This window comes from Sabethes cyaneus, chromosome 2 (assembly GCF_943734655.1).
Source record: "Sabethes cyaneus chromosome 2, idSabCyanKW18_F2, whole genome shotgun sequence".
NCBI lineage: Eukaryota > Metazoa > Arthropoda > Insecta > Diptera > Culicidae > Sabethes > Sabethes cyaneus.
The window spans coordinates 171,158,973-171,179,141 of record NC_071354.1 but is presented as its reverse complement, the minus strand read 5'-3'; the positions used below and the strand labels follow the sequence as shown (position 1 = coordinate 171,179,141).

Here is a 20,169-nt window from a genome sequence, read left to right as displayed (position 1 = left end):
AGTATTTTTCTTTCATTTATATTTCTTCTGCATTTTTATTTTCTTTTATGAATTTTTCGAAGTATGTCACAACCGGGGACATTTTTTTTTGTCAGAAAATACTATGTCTCCCAATTTCACCATAACTGTTTTGTTACAGGCGAAAAATATATGTTATCTTTAGCAAAAAGATACGTACGTCTTCAATCTTTCAAATGCTTCAAAAAGATTAAATTAAATAATCCGATCAAAAGCTATGACTAAAAATAAAACCTGTTTCACAACCGGGGACATTCCCCTATCTTAAAAAATTATCAGTAGTTATTCAATGATGACGGATTCAATTGTTATAATAGTTATTCAATGATACGGATTAAATACGGATAAATGCAGGCTAATAAAATTATTTTTATTTAGTTGAAATTTTCAGAAGGTTTTCTTAAAATTCTTTTCTTAAAATTCTTTTTGAGGAGTTTTTGACGTTTTCTACTGCATAATTTTTCAACTTTCCAAACAAGGGCGACATGAGCACTGACTGGATGCTGTGAAGCAATTTGCACTGCTGCTCAGGAATAGGAGCACCGACAGGACAGAACACATTTGGACGGAACCAAATAGGATTGGATAGTATCAAAACAACGAGCTTGCCTTATGGTCATCACCAGTGCGTACAAAGGTACGTTTAATGCAGAGCTATTTGAATTTTATAGTCATATCAAGTAACGGTTTATATTATTGTCACAAATATTTTATGTTGAAGATTTGAATTTTCTCCATGTTTTTAGAACAACCTCATGTTTTTTTGCTTTACCTTTAGGTCAGGCATTAATTAATTTTTTGGAATGGTACATTTTTTACAATCGACGGAGGGAACGGTAAAAGAGAGTGAAGAAACAAAAATCGGAGGGGTTGTGTACAAGACACGACCGCATATATAGGTGACGCAGGACTACGTAAGTCTCTTTGTAGTAATAGTAGCATGTATTCATGCTTGTAATCATTCGATTCTTCATGTATACATGCTATATGCAACATATATACATGCTGCATGCGTTGTATGTAACATTTATCGAAGTAAAACATTGCATACGTTCAATTCTCAAAAGATTGTGAATTTGAAAACAATTTAACACAATCAAGAACACAAACTATTGCTTTCCTGCTACCTTACTGAAAGTAAAGATTGTTTTTATTATCCATGGTTCCCCACGTTGAAGGGTTTTTACCAATTCAATCCTATTTTATCAACAGCACATCTTTTCACTACACTTCTAATGAAACGGCAAGCATGCGTAGCGTATTCATACAGAGTTGTATTATAACCGTACACTACAGCTTTAGCACATTTTTCCAACACAGATATCAAATTCGCCGAGATTTAATCATCTCGCAGTCGCAGTAAAGAATGTGCGATCTGTTGGAACAACAAACTTGTGTCATTTTTTCTGGCACACTTTCCTAACACAGACATCAAATTGGACTAGGTTTAATCGCGTTCGTAAGAAATCTGTTGGCACGAGGGGGCTTTGTCACTCTCTCTGGCGTACTTCCCAAGCAAGGACATCAAAATGGTCTAGGTTTAACCGCGGTGTTAAGAAATCTTGTTGAAATGAGGAAACTTTGTCACTTGTTTTGGCTTACTTCCCAAGCACAGATATCAAATTGGTATAGGTTTAGATCATCGTAAAGAATCTTCCAACCAATCACGAAGCGAGAATTCTGGTAAAACATAGGTTCATTATTTTCAATTTTTCAATAGTTCAACATCAAGAATCCATACTTTTGTTCATTTGGGTCAATTCTTAGAAGATTTTCCGAGCGATTGGTGTAGGAATATTAAAAATCGATCGAAAAACCGCTGAGCTATTAGCGCCCAAAACCTTTCATTTTTCGTGACGCTCGGCATTTTTCGATTTTTTGGAATGACACCCTATCTCAAAACTTGCCGTAAGACGTAGTCCTACGTCAAAAATGTTGATAGTGTCTCCAAGGCAAGACAAGGCGTGAAGCGAAAAAAGCGGGAAATTAGGTAAATAACGGTCATTGCAGCAATGCTTACTAAGTTTGTATAACGTTCCTCGTTACCCAACCAACAAGAATTTTCGTTTAATAATAGCTTATTCAACCATTGAATGGCTAATTACCGTGTAACACGCGCTTAATAAGCTATTATACAACAAATATGTTTGCTGGGCAAGCTGGCGAATTCGCGGATCGAATCAAGCTATAATGGGAGCGAATTATAACCAGTGGCAAATCATTGAGCCATTGCTGCCTGGATACAACTTCTTTATCAAGCGTGCGACGTATTTTAAACTTTTCCAATATTGCCGGGTTTTGTTTTTTTAGGCACAATTTGTGTCTCTTCCTTCATCTGTTGTAGTCAACCAAATGAGAAGTTTAATCTAACCCGTTTCATTGACGGAACGACAAAACTGTAACTGTAAGTCACGAATGACCTATGCTGTTAAAGTGACTATAATCTAACAAAAACAAACAGGCTTTATAGCGGTATTAGTCATTACCTCTGGTTTTATCATGGTATGACGCAATACCAAGATGATACAAGTCGAAAACTAGTTATATGTACCACAATAAAACAGTTAATAATTCAAATTTATTGTGGTTGTTTATTTTACCACGATAAAACTAGTTGGCTGCATCACATCTCTTATAAACTTATTATACGTGAGTCCTAGCAATACAATATGGCGCACCAATCAAAATTGATCGATTGCTTATCAAGTCGCAATGAATCTTTTATGTTTACTATTATGAAGAAAATTATTATTTTATGTGGTATTTAACCATTTGGTCATTCACCATGAAGACTATTGGATTCCAACACCGAAATTATTTTTTATGCGAGGCCATATTCTATCTATCTATCTATCTATCTATCTATCTATCTATCTATCTATCTATCTATCTATCTATCTATCTATCTATCTATCTATCTATCTATCTATCTATCTATCTATCTATCTATCTATCTATCTATCTATCTATCTATCTATCTATCTATCTATCTATCTATCTATCTATCTATCTATCTATCTATCTATCTATCTATCTATCTATCTATCTATCTATCTATCTATCTATCTATCTATCTATCTATCTATCTATCTATCTATCTATCTATCTATCTATCTATCTATCTATCTATCTATCTATCTATCTATCTATCTATCTATCTATCTATCTATCTATCTATCTATCTATCTATCTATCTATCTATCTATCTATCTATCTATCTATCTATCTATCTATCTATCTATCTATCTATCTATCTATCTATCTATCTATCTATCTATCTATCTATCTATCTATCTATCTATCTATCTATCTATCTATCTATCTATCTATCTATCTATCTATCTATCTATCTATCTATCTATCTATCTATCTATCTATCTATCTATCTATCTATCTATCTATCTATCTATCTATCTATCTATCTATCTATCTATCTATCTATCTATCTATCTATCTATCTATCTATCTATCTATCTATCTATCTATCTATCTATCTATCTATCTATCTATCTATCTATCTATCTATCTATCTATCTATCTATCTATCTATCTATCTATCTATCTATCTATCTATCTATCTATCTATCTATCTATCTATCTATCTATCTATCTATCTATCTATCTATCTATCTATCTATCTATCTATCTATCTATCTATCTATCTATCTATCTATCTATCTATCTATCTATCTATCTATCTATCTATCTATCTATCTATCTATCTATCTATCTATCTATCTATCTATCTATCTATCTATCTATCTATCTATCTATCTATCTATCTATCTATCTATCTATCTATCTATCTATCTATCTATCTATCTATCTATCTATCTATCTATCTATCTATCTATCTATCTATCTATCTATCTATCTATCTATCTATCTATCTATCTATCTATCTATCTATCTATCTATCTATCTATCTATCTATCTATCTATCTATCTATCTATCTATCTATCTATCTATCTATCTATCTATCTATCTATCTATCTATCTATCTATCTATCTATCTATCTATCTATCTATCTATCTATCTATCTATCTATCTATCTATCTATCTATCTATCTATCTATCTATCTATCTATCTATCTATCTATCTATCTATCTATCTATCTATCTATCTATCTATCTATCTATCTATCTATCTATCTATCTATCTATCTATCTATCTATCTATCTATCTATCTATCTATCTATCTATCTATCTATCTATCTATCTATCTATCTATCTATCTATCTATCTATCTATCTATCTATCTATCTATCTATCTATCTATCTATCTATCTATCTATCTATCTATGTATATATATAAAAGTGAGCGTGAGTATGTTTGTTTGTATGTTCCCCCATAACACCAGAACGCCTTGACCGATCTCCACCAAACTTGGCACACATGTTCCTTGATATAAGAGAATCAGCACTGGGGGGTTGGCAAAAGAGGGGGGGGGGCTCATTACAGGGGGAGCCCTTAACTCCGAAACGCCTTGACAATTTTTTATCAAACTTGGCACACATGTTCCTTGACATAAGAGAATCAGCACCGGGGGGTCAACAAAAAGAAGGGGAGGTTCCCTAATAGGTGGGGGAGGGTCCCTAATAGGGGGGAGGCCAAAGCTCCGAAACGGCTTGACCGTTCTTCATTAAACTTGGCACACATGTTCCTTGAAATAAGAGAATCAGCAGTGGGGGTCAGCAAAAAGGGGGGAATTTCCTAATAGGTGGGGGAGGGTCTCTAATAGGGGGAGGCCATAACTTCGAAACGGCGTGACCGTTCTTTATCAAATTTGGCACATATGGTCTTTGACATAAGAGAATCAGAACTGAAGGGTTGACAACAGGGGGACCGAAATGTTTGGACGGTTCTCCCATAAGTGACGGTGGGACAAAAGGAGGAGTTAATGACCGGAGGCTGCTGACGAGAAGGGGGGAGTAAGCCCCATATGACTGTAACAATTTATCCGGACAATAGAAAAAATTAGAATACGAAACACTAAACTGCAATGCTCGCAGCTGTAGATTTGTCAAGTGTAATTATGCATCGAATCAAAGTGACCTGCATTAAATGTGTTCGATCATTAGTGCTAATTGTTGTTGACCGACTCTGTTTGAGCCACAGGGGCAATCATTCAAACAGCGTGGAGTTCATCTGAGAACACCATGTTTTTCCCATGGTAAACTTCATGTGGCATGCTCCATAGTGGGCTCAGCCAATAATTTGTGCATACTTGCTCCTGATGGTGACACTAAAAACATTATTTACAAACAAGTTTTGTCTTGAAGTGAGATGAAAGGAATGACAGGTTTGTTGGAATAGGACAGCATTTCCTATGGGTGGGGTGGCCATTGTTAAAAGTGGAAGGTGCAAATAGGAAAAATGGCTCTGTTTTTCTTTCTTTGTAGGGTTTTTATAGGGATTTCCGTAAAGAAAATAGATATGCAGGTGGCCGGGTAGAAAAAAGAGTGGGAGCTGACAAATGGGGAGTAACGTCCGAAAGAGGATGGCGATTTGATTTTATCCACCTATCACGTCTGCAATTACGATAAATTTGTATGCGCATATGCCGCACAACTACGGAGACTGCTGAAAATTTACTAATTCTATGGGATATTTCATTATGGTTGCTATAAACCAAATCGATCAAAATGGTCTGACAGTAAAATTTTAACTTTTCTGCTTACGAATGTATTTTCAAATTAACAAAGCATGCTAATGATTTAGACTTTATAGTTTTGCAGCAAAAAGCTTGATTAAATTATGGCGGTAGCGTCAAGTAGCGAAAAGCACAACCGGTTCTATTGCTGCTCTTTGCAGAGCGTGATAAGACTACTTGAGCTTATGACCTGATTCATGAAAAGGTTTATAAAAACCTTCCGCAGAGTGGGTCCTTTGGTCGGAAGGCAGTTTTATAGCGGTCATCAGAAAGGTCTGGTGGAGCTCATAGTTTTATTAGCGGTTTTTAATTGGTCATAAAAACTACTACAGAAACGTAATAAAACTTGGAATTGTTACTTAGGTATCCTTCTGTGGCTGTTCGACTGCTCTTCAAATTCTCATACCAAAGAAAAATGGTTTTTCCCCGCACCATTGTTCAGGTGGTTGTTGGCATTGTAGTTTTTTTTCTTATAAAAACGGCAGTTAGGCAAGTCTAATTGAGCGTAAGTCTCGGGACTTCCAAATATTTCAATCGATATGGCCGCTCGAGTTAACTATCAATTTTGTCCGCTGTGCACCTCTTTTCCACGATCCTGTCTAGCCATTGTTGAGAACGATTTTCGCCGAACCAACATTCGTACGACATGCCCAGCCCACCACAATCGTGAATCGGATTTCTTACAGGAAAGCTAATATTTATCTCATTAGAACCTGTTACTCGTACAATTTTTGTCTTCAATGTATTGATGACAAGTCCAACTTCACTGGTCTCAGGCTCAACCTTGAGTCTGATGCGACTTTCCGTTATTATTCTAAAGCCACGTGCCACAATAATAATGTAGCCCGAGAAGGCGTAGAGCTTGACTGACTTCTGAAAAATCGTAGCACTCGTGTCTATTCCCACTCATTTGATCACACCTTATATTGCGAAATGCACGAAGTATCATCACCTCGCCACACCCATATCCACATTCGAAGCGACTCAATACTACGTACACTACTCGATTATTGTCGCCTTGATCGATCGCGCCTGCTTATCCGGAAATCCGTGTTCGGACATAATCTGTCATAGCTGATCCCCATCGATTGTATCATTGATTTAAAATCAATGTATTGTGTGACTACGTAGTATTCGTGTCATCTCAGCAGTACTTGGCCCTTGGGTGCTCAGGTACTCATAAATTTCTACAAAATTTTCAGTATGTGCTTTGTAAATGGTGATTAATAGCACCATGGGCCCCCTATGGACACATGACCCTTCGATCCATTCTTCCAATAAACGCGCCTTCACCACCATATTTTAGTAGCTCGCGTGGTGATTGATTAATAAACAGCGGTTTTATTAGTGTCTTCATCTACATGTGGTCCTAGATCTATCGCGGTACCGATTTCGTCCACAACACAGTTGGGAATGCACTTAAATGCGACTATTTTGCACGAAACGGTTGCTTGTGTTATTGGATAGCTAATCCTTGAGAAAAATTAGGCTGAAATGCATTTACACCGCCATGATAAGCATAAAACAGGAGAGGAGTTGCACAGAGAATCTCTCATTTGCACATTGGACCTTTTGACATGTTGATAGAGATAATGTAAGGTTATGTTAAGTAATGTTAAGGTACTCGTCGTAGTGCTGCCTATACGTTTCGCCAGCTCGTGAGAGGATTATCCTCCAATTCTCAGCACCGATTTTACAGTACAGGAAATCATGAAAAAAGATTGTGCGGTGAAGGTATGTGTACAAAAAGAAAACACGTAATAATTATTCGCTACGAGCCGAACGCTGTCACAATATTTCAAATTCTTTTAAGCGGAAAAATCCGGAGAATTCACAGACGAAGGTTTTTCCTTCAGTGAGTTGAACAGCAATACCAACCACAGCCAAATATCGCATTTCAACGAGACGGAGCAACATGCCACACCTCGAACTGTGCTTAGAAGTGCCTGCAGGATCCTCTGCCGCTCTGAGCGAAAGGTATGTGGCATCTAAAGATGTCGGATTCCGGGTTTTCAAACACGACGCAATCCATTAGAATCAAGTTTGGATTTTGCGAAAAATGCCGAGATCAGATCGGGTTTGGGTTCTATGATCTAAAATTATCGAGTTTGGATGCGAAATATTTAAAAAATAACATTGGCTGTAACTTGATTAAATGAATTCTACAGTCTTCACTTCTGCACAAAGTTTTCAACACTACACCAGAGCACTACAGTGCTGGAATCCTTCGCGACCGCGATATCGGACTACAGCCATTTATCTTTTCCCGAATGCTTTTACTCGTTACACACTCATGAACAGAGTTCAGCATCGGTAGAAGGGAATCGTTTTACAATGAATGAACTCACCACGACAGTGTTGATAGGAAGATGGTGATATGAAAGGTATAGTGGAAATCATGATAGGAATTGGTCCAATATTTAAGTAAAGCTATTATAAATATAGATTTAATAATATTTCCATATAAGTTTAAAAAAAATGTTTTAAGTTGTGAGACATTTCTTTTCCAAAAATATCAGTTTTCTATTTCATAATTCGGAATCTGATAAAGGAGCTAACAAAAAATTCACATCAACATTGGTTTTTGCTTCTCAACCTTGGTCTGGAGCAAGGTGATATAACCATCATACTGGTCTGGAGATGCGAATATGTTTTCATCGGCGATACAATTTTAAGCTCACTTGAGTTATTTTCCTCGTTTTTCGCAGCAGAAGCAAAAGGTACCTATATTTTTTCAAGGACAAACCGAATTCATTGTCGCTATAATTTGTACGCTGTCAACCAGAAATGAATGTATCTATCCAGTACGATACTGAATGGATTTCACAATACATCAATTCAGTCCTTTCGCAGAACATGCATGGTGGCGATAAAGAAAGGAAAAAAGCAAAATTATGCTTGCTCGGGATGTTGATATAAGGAAAGTACACGAACACTTTGATCAAGAGCGGTGCTTTTTTCTTCTATTTTAGTTTCGTTTCCTCTATTTCATTGTATGCCGGTACCGAGCGAAACTCGCATAAATTGAACGCTTGTTTTTCGTCTATCCTTTAGTTGATATGCAGAAAATCAGCAGTTTTCCATTTAATCATGTAGTCTAGAATCGTTAAAAGCGATGGAAGACAAAATATTAAGCCTTTCAGTCAGTAGTCAGCCCATCCCACTGCGTGAAATCTCTTTGACAAACATGAGTATTCTTATCCCCCGCATGGGCAGCTAGATTTACAATTTAAATAATTCTTCTCGGTGATGCATGTGATCATCACATTAGCACAGTATGTGTTATCATCTTAAAACGTAGCTATAGATTACATCGTACGTATTTCGTATTCTTGAAACTGTATACCGGTGGCGACAGTCCGACTCAAACTGAACCAAACTGATTCACACCGAACGGAGCTCGTCTGGCGGTCTAACGAGATAACGTAGTAGGTAGGTAGTAGCAATGTCACTAGTCAGTGAAGACGCTTCTATTTAATCTTCATAATGCGGTGGACACCTTGCCAGAAATTTCAAGACATTACTGCAAAGCAGCAGATAGGAGTGGATGAGCGAGAACTGTATCAAGTCGGCTCCAAACATTCGCAGACGGTCACTGGCATTTTGGGAGATGACGATTGTTGTTTGCAAATTAAATCCTGATAAACATTATTGTTCCGCACTTGTAATAATACCCCATACGTGAGAAAAATCTGCCTCGATCTGAACCGAACTGACTCATCCTGATACGGTTGGTTTTCAAGCGCTGCATCTGGTAGACGTCATTGCATGCATCAAGTGAACCCGGTTGGATCCTGCAATTACGATTTGTGCAACGTGACAGAAGCTACAATTTAGCCTGGTGCTGTTTAATAAACAAAAACGGAATGACGTTCTCCAGACATTAATGTGAGCTTCGTATTCTATACTAGACAATACAAAAAACATTAATTGCAAGCACGAGTCGTGAGGTGCATGGAGGACATAAAAAATATACGATGTAAAAATGTATATTTTTAATCTTAAAAAAAGGTTAAACTGGAAAATTTCATTGCACGAAACGGATGTTGTCAAGTATTTAGCTATATTTTCTTAGCTGGCAAAGCGATCAAAAATAGCTCGCAATTAAATAAAAAATGCTCAAAGATTTTCACGCATTTGTATTTAAAAAGGGTTTAGATTGTATCACAAGTTTGTAAATAGGTTAAAAACAATAAAATTAGCTAAGACTACAGGCTCCAAAAACATCACAAGATGTTGATATTATACCATGTTCTGATTGTTACTATGGTCTTGACAAGCGCTATCTATAATACATTTCAATTCGGGATTGATGAACAAGAAAACGAATCAGTCAAGATAGAATTTAGACAATCTTGACTTGCAGCAACGTTAGATTGCAGTAATTGTTTACTAAATAATGTGAATACAGTATAAATGTGACAAATTAAGAGATTACTTTTCAAAAATAGCCATTGAAAAGCTTTTCTGTTCGCAGTCGTTAATGATGCTTGATTGAGTTCACTAGCTATTGTATCCAGCAGGGTGATTAGGATTTTTTTTGTTTTATTTGGTTGGCCACCAGCACACCGAAAGGCTATTGGGCCGGATTAGGATTTCCGGAAATTGTCTTAATTGCTAGGTTAACCTCTTCCACAGAGCACACACAGCATAGCACAGGCTTTCTCAATTTACGAGCACGGTTCGAAGCTGATGAAAAAATTACTTGTGAGTTCTAGAGAAAAGTTTCGCTGTTTGAAGTGGTGACCTTTTGCTTGCATAAGCCTGATCTGTCGGTTTTCAACGTAAATAAGCGGCAGCGAGTAAGGAAAGCACACATATCACACATTGTGCAATCATAAATATTGAACTATAAATATGGTCTATATCATACTATACATTTCATAGATTTACTGTAACGCTCAAAAATGTAGAATTAGCCTATTCAGCAAAACAAGTCATACAACGACGTAAACTTGTTACATTTCGGCTGACTATTTTGAATTCCAAAATTCATTCGACATTTATTTTTACCAGTACCATACTATATTTTGAAAAGGATTATTTTACGGTAAAAAAGAGAATACCTAATATCTGTTATCAGGCTTGAACAGATAACTGAATAAAGAAGACACTGGAAACTAATGCATTAGTACACAATTTCCAAAAGAAAATAAAACAAGCTATATCACATTTCTAGACGAAATGAAACTGGTCCCTAAATATCCCGCTCCCGTTTCTACCGCAAAATCGTTGCCTTTTTTCGGTGAAAAAAAGGTGAGAATACATAAAATAAGTAAATTCTGAATCATCGCTCTCGTATACTACATTACTACGCCTGTCACAGCACACAAGTGGATGAGGATACTTCAAGGTTGTTCAGAACACCCGATTAACACGCCAGTCCAATCAAACTTTAGCTGTGTTAGCTTAGCTGCGAGTGCGAACGGAACGAGTTGCCTAGTAGTCATCGAGACAATGAATTCATCACACATACAACACACCCTCATACAGTAATAACCACACCTCTTGTTGGCTGATGTTAAAATATGGCCGGTAAATGAGGCCGTGACACCCTCCATACCGCTGCCGTAGGCGTTTCAAACACATGCCCCTGCACCATACGCTGTACTAGTTGATTGAACTTTGAATACAAAGACTGACGTTAACTCGTTTTGACGATTGATGCTTAGTACTGTCACTGTTTTGCTAACACTTACTGCCTCTGTGAAAACATGTTGCAAATACAAAGCGTAAGCAAAAGCTCTTTTATTTATCAATTTGGATATTTTTGCGTTCAAAGTTATGCTTGCTCGTCAGACGGAAAAACAAACGGAACAGTCAATTAATTTGAACAACGACGACAGTTCCAGTTCCAACAGGTTGGGTGATAGTTATACAAAACCGGCAAAAAAGTGTTGATATACAGACATTTCTCAGTTATTGCTCATAATAATATGGCCCGTCATGTTTGCTACTACTACTGGTGAACAGGTGGAAAAGAGGGATGAAGGAAATTGGCGCGAATAATTCGTTAGCAATTTGCTCAAAACTAAAAATAGTCGGCGTGCCATTTTTTGCTCGTTTGATCATTGACGTACGCACAGACGTAGGCGCGGTTGAACAGCGATTACTTCACACCGGTGCGGTACAGCGAAAATGTAAAAATAACCTTGAAAGCTTCACTGTATTATCAACCGGTTCATTTTGCCGCAGGTTGTAAATGAAAAACAAAGAGATTAGTTCTGTGTTCTACTTAGGTTGTGTGCCAGAAATATCAGCAAGCTGTGCTGATTTAGTAGATAAATGTCAATAAAACATTTTTCTGCCTCTACATTTCGAAAAAACACGAACGTAATTTAACAGTAAATGTTCACACGAATAAATAAGATGTAACTAAATAACTGTTTTTATAAACTATTCAAGATTTTTTACATCAACAATATTTATTCTTAGAATAGAATTGATTGAACTGAAACTATCAGAAAATCATCCAAAATGAGCTTTTCTCGAGTAACTTTTCAAAACGTTCAATGAAACATTGAGATACTCTCTTCAATGTCCCTCTCTTCCGATTATCACGGCGTCATGAACGAATTTCAGCGCAAGATTTCTTATGGATTAGTTAGCTAATGATGCCAGCATTTAGTGCAAACGAATTCAAGTGCTATTGCACCTCCAAAATAAGCGCAAGAGAGCAAACGCGAAGAGAATCTCTCATTGTTACGTTTTAGAATCTTTTAGGACCAAAGTTATGCGAGTTTCCATTCGCAGAATTATACTATGTACCATGCGCCTTCACAAAAAATAACACTTTTATAGCAACTAACTAGACTATAAGCACTTTTCAGGTGCAATCCAGACAGAGCACCCAAATCGATCTTGTTGCTGAAGCAAATCAGGCTGGCTGAAGCAAATTGGTTATAAGTTTTGGAGCAATATCATTGCTTTGGCTATCCATTTAAAACAAAAGAAAAGTGGAAGATCAAAATAATCTGTTAAATATTGGGGCAATATTATGCGAAATTCAGTTTTTCCGTTACGTTGTTTGCTTTGATTTCATTAAATGAATCCTGAGAGTAATTAAAATGCCTACTAACTAACGCAGCTGATGTTAATTTATTTATTATTATGATGTTTGAGAGATTTTTAGCATAAGCAAAAGCATAGGATGCTACTCGTATGCAATTGCAAAATGATGACTGAAAAAAGCATACTTGGAAGTTGGAACAGCGCGCTATTTCTTATTGTGCATCCTTATCAGATCCCTGAATGATAATCAATCAACCGACGCCAGTCTCGTCCGAATACAGTCCTCATGGGATGAATGCTAGCCTAATACTTGTTGCTACTAAAGATCAGGAAAAGCTCTGTATCTTCACAAGCACTGCCTTTTTGTCAGTTGTATGCCTAAAATTTGGTGTAATAGGTATTTGTTTTTATAGTAAAATTGGCCGTAGTGCATCATGGTGCATTAAGCCCAGTCTGACTGCTAGGACCTGCTGGAACATGGAGTTGGCAGTTTTCAAGACTTCAGTGTAGTACAGATAAGAAAAAATTCCGATCAGTGTTACAAATGGTGGTTTTCATCGGTAATGATTGTTCATCCTTCAAGTGGCGAATACTATCGGTCACACAAAAACCGGTCGTGAACAGATGTCTTGGTTGTCGTACGCAAACACAGCTATACCACCAGTGGCTTCCACCCGCTCTAAGACGGCAGCCCCATTAGCGGGATAGGGACCTTAGGCTAACTATACCTTAGGCCTACTGTACCCGAATATCAACCACTGCCGAGGCAGCCGACTTGCAGGAGAAAAGGGGTAGCCACCTGAACAGTGTGGTTATGAACATTCCGAAGCGGAACATTCAAATCCACTTGGGCGACTTCAACGCGAAGATTAGCTCAACGTGTACCTTGAACGCGTTATGGGACGTCATGACCTAGGAGAGATGAGCGCAAACGGAGAGCTGTTTACAGAGTTTTGTGGTCATAACATAACAACACGATCATTGATGGATTGCTCTTTCCCCATAAACCAGCACATAAGGTCACGTGGATTTTCCACGACGGCCGAACAGAAAACCAAATGGACCATATTTTGATGTACGCAAGAAGCGCAGCACCGATATTTCATTCGCACGTGTTCAGCGACGAGAGAAGTGTCGTTACGACATCCGCCTATTGGAGAATGCCGAGATGAAAAGGTCCTTTGTCGAACAACTTGAATCCCGAGCCTCGGAGTAGCCGGCGAAGAGCAATGGACCGGTATCAAGAATGCCTTCTTCACGGCCAGTGATGAAATCCTTGCAAAGTTCGCAGCGGGCGGAGGATGTGAATCTCGGATAACCCTAGGAGAAAGATCGACGAGCGGAAAGAGACGAAAGCCGGCATTGACCGAGTGCGAACCAAGGCGGCTAAGACAGCTGCTCTTTAACGATACGCTGAACTGGAGAGGGTTGTTAAACAAGGTAGACGGGACAAGAGAGTCTAGACTAACTTCCTAGCCTCCGAAGGAAAAACCATCGCCACCAATGGTGATAACCGTTTGTTGCACGATATATTTCGCCGCTTTAGTAATACCAGGGTGAATACTAAGATGTTGCTAAAGGACAGAGCTGGTCAGTTTCTGACTAACCGTACAGTACAATTTAGGCAATGGATCGAGCATTTTGAACAACCAACAAAACCAGCAGCGCATGACGCCAATGGTTCGTCGCATTACTCGCGTCAACTCTGAGGCATCTTCACTAGATGAACTTGAAGCAGCGATCAAAAATATAAAATACAGCTTTCGCCAAGAATATTGAAGCAGATCACTGAATCCTAGAGCTCTCTTCTGCTGGTGTTCGTTGACTTTAAAAACGCGTTTGGCCGACACAACCAAGAAAAGTCTTAGGAGTGCACGTAGATGTAGAGGAATTCCAGATAAGCTTGTTCATCTCATCGTTATGTTTCTCATTATTATGGTTGAGATACTACTTGGGGCAATTGACAGTAGACTATAGATCGAAGATTACCTTGGAGTCCTCTAGCGATGGAGTAGCTATATGACCTCGACCTAGTCGACATTGGCTTACTCGCACAACGCCGACGACCAGATACAGAGCAACTTAGAAGAGCTCTCGAGCAGCGGTCTATGGTAGTGAACACCGACAATCTCACCAACTTCAAGGTAGCGGGACAACAGGTTGAGCACGTGAATGCCTTTCAATTTCTAATGGTGATACCAAGACTGATATAGTCACACGGAATAGGAAGGCCAAAGGTGCCTTTGCAGGTCTGCGAAATAGCTACTTTTCCCTCCGCAAGACGCTTCGATCAAGGAACATATACCGCCGCACAAAGCTGACGATGTACAAAACACTAATCAGCCCGGTAGTCCTCTACGGATTAGAGACATTCTGTAAATCTGTTTACAGAAGACATACGTGTACTTGCCGTATTTGAACTAAAAGTGTTGCGGCCTATTTTTGACGGAGGTCAAACAGATAGCGGAGATTGGCGTAGGAGTGCGAACCACGAGTTGCTGGCACTACTTCTAGAGATTCCCTTCTGTCAAAAGTTGAGCGACTACAGTCATATCGACAAGGACGCCGGACGATTCTGCACTGAAATCCGTTCTCTTCAAGAAGCCCACAGGCACAAAAAATAGAGGGGGCCAACGCAACGGGCTAGACGGCTCGACCAGGCTGAAGCCGACTTGCGTGTGTCGAAACCCACGCAACGAATTGGCAAAGAATAGCCCAGGACCGAGAATAGTGGAGAAGAATTCTTGATACAGCAAGACCCACCCGGCTTTAAGCTGGTAGAAGTAAAAAGTAAGTCACATCTCTATCTACTATTTACTACAGAGTAAATATTCTCTCTATTCTCTAAAAATATAAGTAAATTTTCTTAGCTGTCTACAAAATTTTTCATGATTTTTTATGATGATTGGATGTATTGAACAATTTATAGTACACACATTATCCGACCGTATTCAAAATTTGAAAAAGCTAGCATTTTTTCAGAATTCAATTTTCAAACCACGTAGGTATGGGTCATTCATTCCATCTCAAGTGACCACACCGGTTGCAATCTAATATCTCCAATTTCAACCAAATTTAGTGTAATTGCTCATTCCGACGTCAAATCCAATTTTCCCAAAAGTTTTATACAGATTGATCAATCCCCTTTGCAGTGACGCTTATCTTTTGTTTTTTATTTTCCAATTTTATGCAGACTTAGAATGACACCGTAGAAAATTTTCGAATTGACGGAAAAGTCAGAAAACCTATATTATTACCACCAATCTGCATTTCGAACGGATCTTTGTTTCGAACGAATTTTTTGCCTATCTGATGTTGCCGGCGGAATGAAGAATACCAGCCACTTTCGTTCGAAAAACCAATTCGTTCGAAATACAGAATAGGGGTCCAGGGCTTGAAAAGCGATCGCAAGTTGAATGTGACTGCCGTGAATGCGAACTTTCCGCATTCAAACTCCGCTTTTTGAACGATCATTTGACTGTTTTTTTTTAAACCAGTCAATCTGCCGCTTGCGCTGCTGCCGTCGTACAATTCATGCGGCATCTCAGCAAAAGCAAACAGTCGATCTCCCGTTTTGCTTTGCGCTTTGAGAATATAAACTGCAAACTGACTGGAAGCATACGGTGACGTATTTTTTCGTTTCTCTTTTTGTCTCCAAATCGGCTGCTCACAGTAATAGTTTGTCACCCGGACGTCGGTCGGACGCAAGCAAAATATTCGTTTGTATTGGACGGAGTCCGACCGACTTCTTCCATGCACATGTAGTGGTTGTTTTTTTGTAGTATTGAATCATACGATTGTGCGGTTGGTTTTCGTTAGCGTGGTGATTGCCAGTCACTTGACTGTTTTGCAGTCATTCGCTGCTCCAAACGGTAAAGGCAACTTGATCGAAACAAAAATGTCAAAAAGTTTTAGAACGCGTTCGTTCTGCTGCGTGCTATCGGCGTTTGACTGAGCAAACTGCCAGTTGTGATATGCATAGCGTTCGTATTCCACCTCTGAACGGACGGTGTGAACTTGAATGCGCGTTGGCGTGACTGCGGTAGAAAAAAAGGATCGGTCGAAGCCCTGTAGGGGTCTATATCTTACGAATCTCCTTTGAAATACACTCAAGTTGCTTTTGAACGCCGGAATTCGCGTAAAAACCTTGCAAATTCCAAAACTATGCGTTAAAAAAGACGCGTAAAGCACAACTACATAAATTCCGAAACTTCTTAACCTATTCTTGTTCGCCAATTGCTATTCATTAATTAATTTAAAATTCATCGATTGTTTTAATCTAAAAATTAAAAGAAAAGACGAAAAATCGATGTTCGATGTCCGAAAATTTCATTTGAAATTTCCCGAAAAAATTTTGCGTTCGTGGATATTTCGAGTACAATAATTTTCACTGATTATTTAACTCCTTATTGCTTCACTTTTTTCGCGAATTTTGCTGCTTTTTGTACATACCGAGCTAATTTTTGTTGCATTTAACGAATTCAAAAGAAATACAAATCCTAGTTCAGTTTCATATATGGCAATCCGGCGTTCATATAAAAACATTAGCAAAAGTGCCAAGTTATTTATTTATTTTTCGCCTCATAGCCGCAGAATATAGCTGCTTCACCATGTCGTTTCGAGTAAAGAAAAAGCTTGACAGGGACTGAGCCGCTTTGAACAAAAACAGTTTCAATGCATTATTCATAAAATGCCTAAAGTACACAAAGTAACATGTAATGCATGAGAAATATAACATAGAGGACTTCATTCATATTCTCACAATAAGCGCAGTTTATTGTTTGAAATCGAGAGTTTAAATGTCTTATTCGGGAACCGAATAACTGACCAGTACCACAACAGAACGCAAATGAATAACACCTAAAAATAGCAACGAACATGATGGTCTACTTACCACACAAGCTGTAACTGTTTCCCAAACGTTTTTAGCAAATACTTCAATTTTGGGTGGAATTTTCGCAAACTGGACCGAAGATATGGCGCCCGAGTTGTAGCCGCTGCCGCTGCTGCTACCGGTGTTGTTTGACTGTGTGTTGATTTCCTCACTACTTGTTGATATACTCGGTATACACAAAAATACCCACTTCTGATTATTCAGCTCAGCAAGAAGCCTTCCCGCTTTTGAACCGGCAAGCGGTGATGGGAGGGCGCACGCGATACCGAACACAATTTTCGTTCACTCCGAACAACGATGAATTATTAATCAGCCGGCTATTTTTTCCTTTTTATTTAATTATTATTCGAGCTACTCTCGACGGTCGACAATAATAACAATCAAAGGTTGACCGGCCGTGGAGAAAATCGATGCAATGGTGTGATGAGTGGTTAGAGGACGTGTTGTCGATACAAAAATGAGATCTCCCTTTCGGATTGCCGGGTGATTAGGACAGCACCAGTTGTTTGGTTAGTAGCGGCGAACAAATCGTCCGTTGTTAACCTCGAACACTTGCCCTGCCTACCGAAACTTTCTCCCGCGCGAACCAAGACTAACACAGCGATAATGATGAAAAATTACGGCACTTTTCTTTTCAGCGATGACAAGCATAAAAATCACACACGCATCCGTTGACGCGTTATGCTCATATACACATTCGAACGCGCTCGTGCGTTGGGAAACTTTGACAGAACAATTTGTAATTAATTCATCGAAGTGGCATATCTCTATCTCTGCACATTTTTACGACCGGTCCTCAAACAATCTACGGTTGTTTCAGAAAGTGTGTTGACACGAGGCGGTAGTTTAGCATGGGAACCGCCTAAAATTCCCCAGGATTGAAGTTTTCCTCTGGGGCGGTGCTGCGATTACAGATCCTACCGGATATTAGCCACTCTGATCTGTCTACGTTTGCTTACGACGAACTGAACAAAAAAACAGCGGCCAACCAAAGCTTTTCTACCGCTTTGTCGCTCAGTTGACCGATGACTGAGACTTATTTGGTGTTTGTTCAAGTAAATCTACCAGCTGCTCGATATCCGAATTCACGAAACTGTATCCTGACGTAGGCAGCTAATCTGAATTGGTAGCAACGGGCCACCAAGTAAAGAGTTGCCAACTACTAGTACTACCAGACGCTTATTACGCAGTATTACATTCGACGAGAGATTTTCCCGGCTAGTGGCAGACGCTGCCTTCGTGGTTGACGCGACCAAACAGAATTTTAACAAGTCGCCACTCTTGTGGGTGGTGGGTGATCGCAAAAATCACAACAGTACACAGTTCCTCTCGCTCTCGCACTCTCTTGTAACCTAGCAAACGAATCTCACGCTCTCTTCCGGATACTTATGTCCGCAGAGAGTTTGCAGATTGAATTTCAAGTCACGTCGTTAAATTGCCGATTTTCACGAATGTAGTTCTACACTTTCACATACTGTAACACAAAGTGTTTTCCTTCATTGAATCACTTCTCCAGTACACGTATATGTTCAACTGCTTTGTAAATATAGCCGGCGTCTTCTTGACGGCACGGCACGACATTAGTGTGAACCTTCTCCGATGCTTCAGGAAGGTTGTCCTTTATTGTTGCTTATATTTCTGTGAAAGAGCATAAAGAGAAAGAAAGGAGGAAAAATCAATCAATCAAGCTGAAATACATGTTATAATATTTGAGGTGCTTTCAAGCTAGGTGACCTTGAGGCGGAAATGGTTGTTGTCTCCTGCGAAAAAACGTGCCTCGCAGTGCGAAAATCTAATCCAACAATGGAAACGTAAAAATCGATTCCTAATTGACTTACTGCCATTGTTGTCTGTACCGTTGGCTAAATAGATTGCTATCTTGGAGGCTTTTCCGGCATTTTATGGGTTGGTATAAGAGGCGCCTGGGTTGATGTTTCGTGTGAGCATACGTCCGCCTTTATTGCGTTGTACTCACGCTTCACAGGTGGTAGATAATTTAATTTAAATGCAGTCTAACGAGCCATTTTCAGGCGAGCTACCAGCAAAGATATTATAAATATGTGTAACAAAAGGTCATCACGCATGGAAGGTTAATACATAAAGAGAGCTGTTTTACGACAAGCGTTTTTTAAATGCGCATTTTCATACAAATATTTAGATCCGATGGAAATGATATAAAACAACGGCTGCTGCAGGTTAAGAAATTGTGATTATTTTTAAACTAGTGTTAAAAATGCCACAAATCTAAACGTTAGATTTGAACTAATGCCCACAATTAAGTAGATTTAGAAGAACTAGATTCTAGATTCCTTTGTGAGTCGAGTGTTTTACGACACCAACTTGTTGAAAACCACTTGATTTAATGTTTTTGTGTCACTAACAAGTGGTACCGGTTTGTATTTGATTAGTTTTAAGGTGCTCAACGATACCTATTTATTTTTTTTTGTAGAGCCGAAGTATTTCGCAACCTCCAGCAACCTTTCTTTTTCGCATAAGACCATCACAGAAATAACCATTATTCTTTTACTAGCTGTAGCCCGCGTGCTGCTCCTCGCAATTAGCTGAAAAGGAATGGGAGGTACCTGCGCA

At 38.7% G+C, this 20,169-nt stretch overlaps 1 protein-coding gene across 1 annotated transcript in view; it reads right to left on the bottom strand.

Annotated features, from left to right (window-relative positions):
* The window catches only part of LOC128733563 (protein FAM13A), a 40,843-nt gene extending 22,997 nt beyond the window's left edge, over positions 1-17,846 (bottom strand). Inside the window, exon 1 of the mRNA XM_053827222.1 lies at positions 17,581-17,846. The gene's annotated coding sequence lies outside the window, so the exon portion shown is untranslated. The remainder of the gene's footprint in view (positions 1-17,580) is intronic.
* Between the last annotated feature and the right edge of the window lie 2,323 nt (positions 17,847-20,169).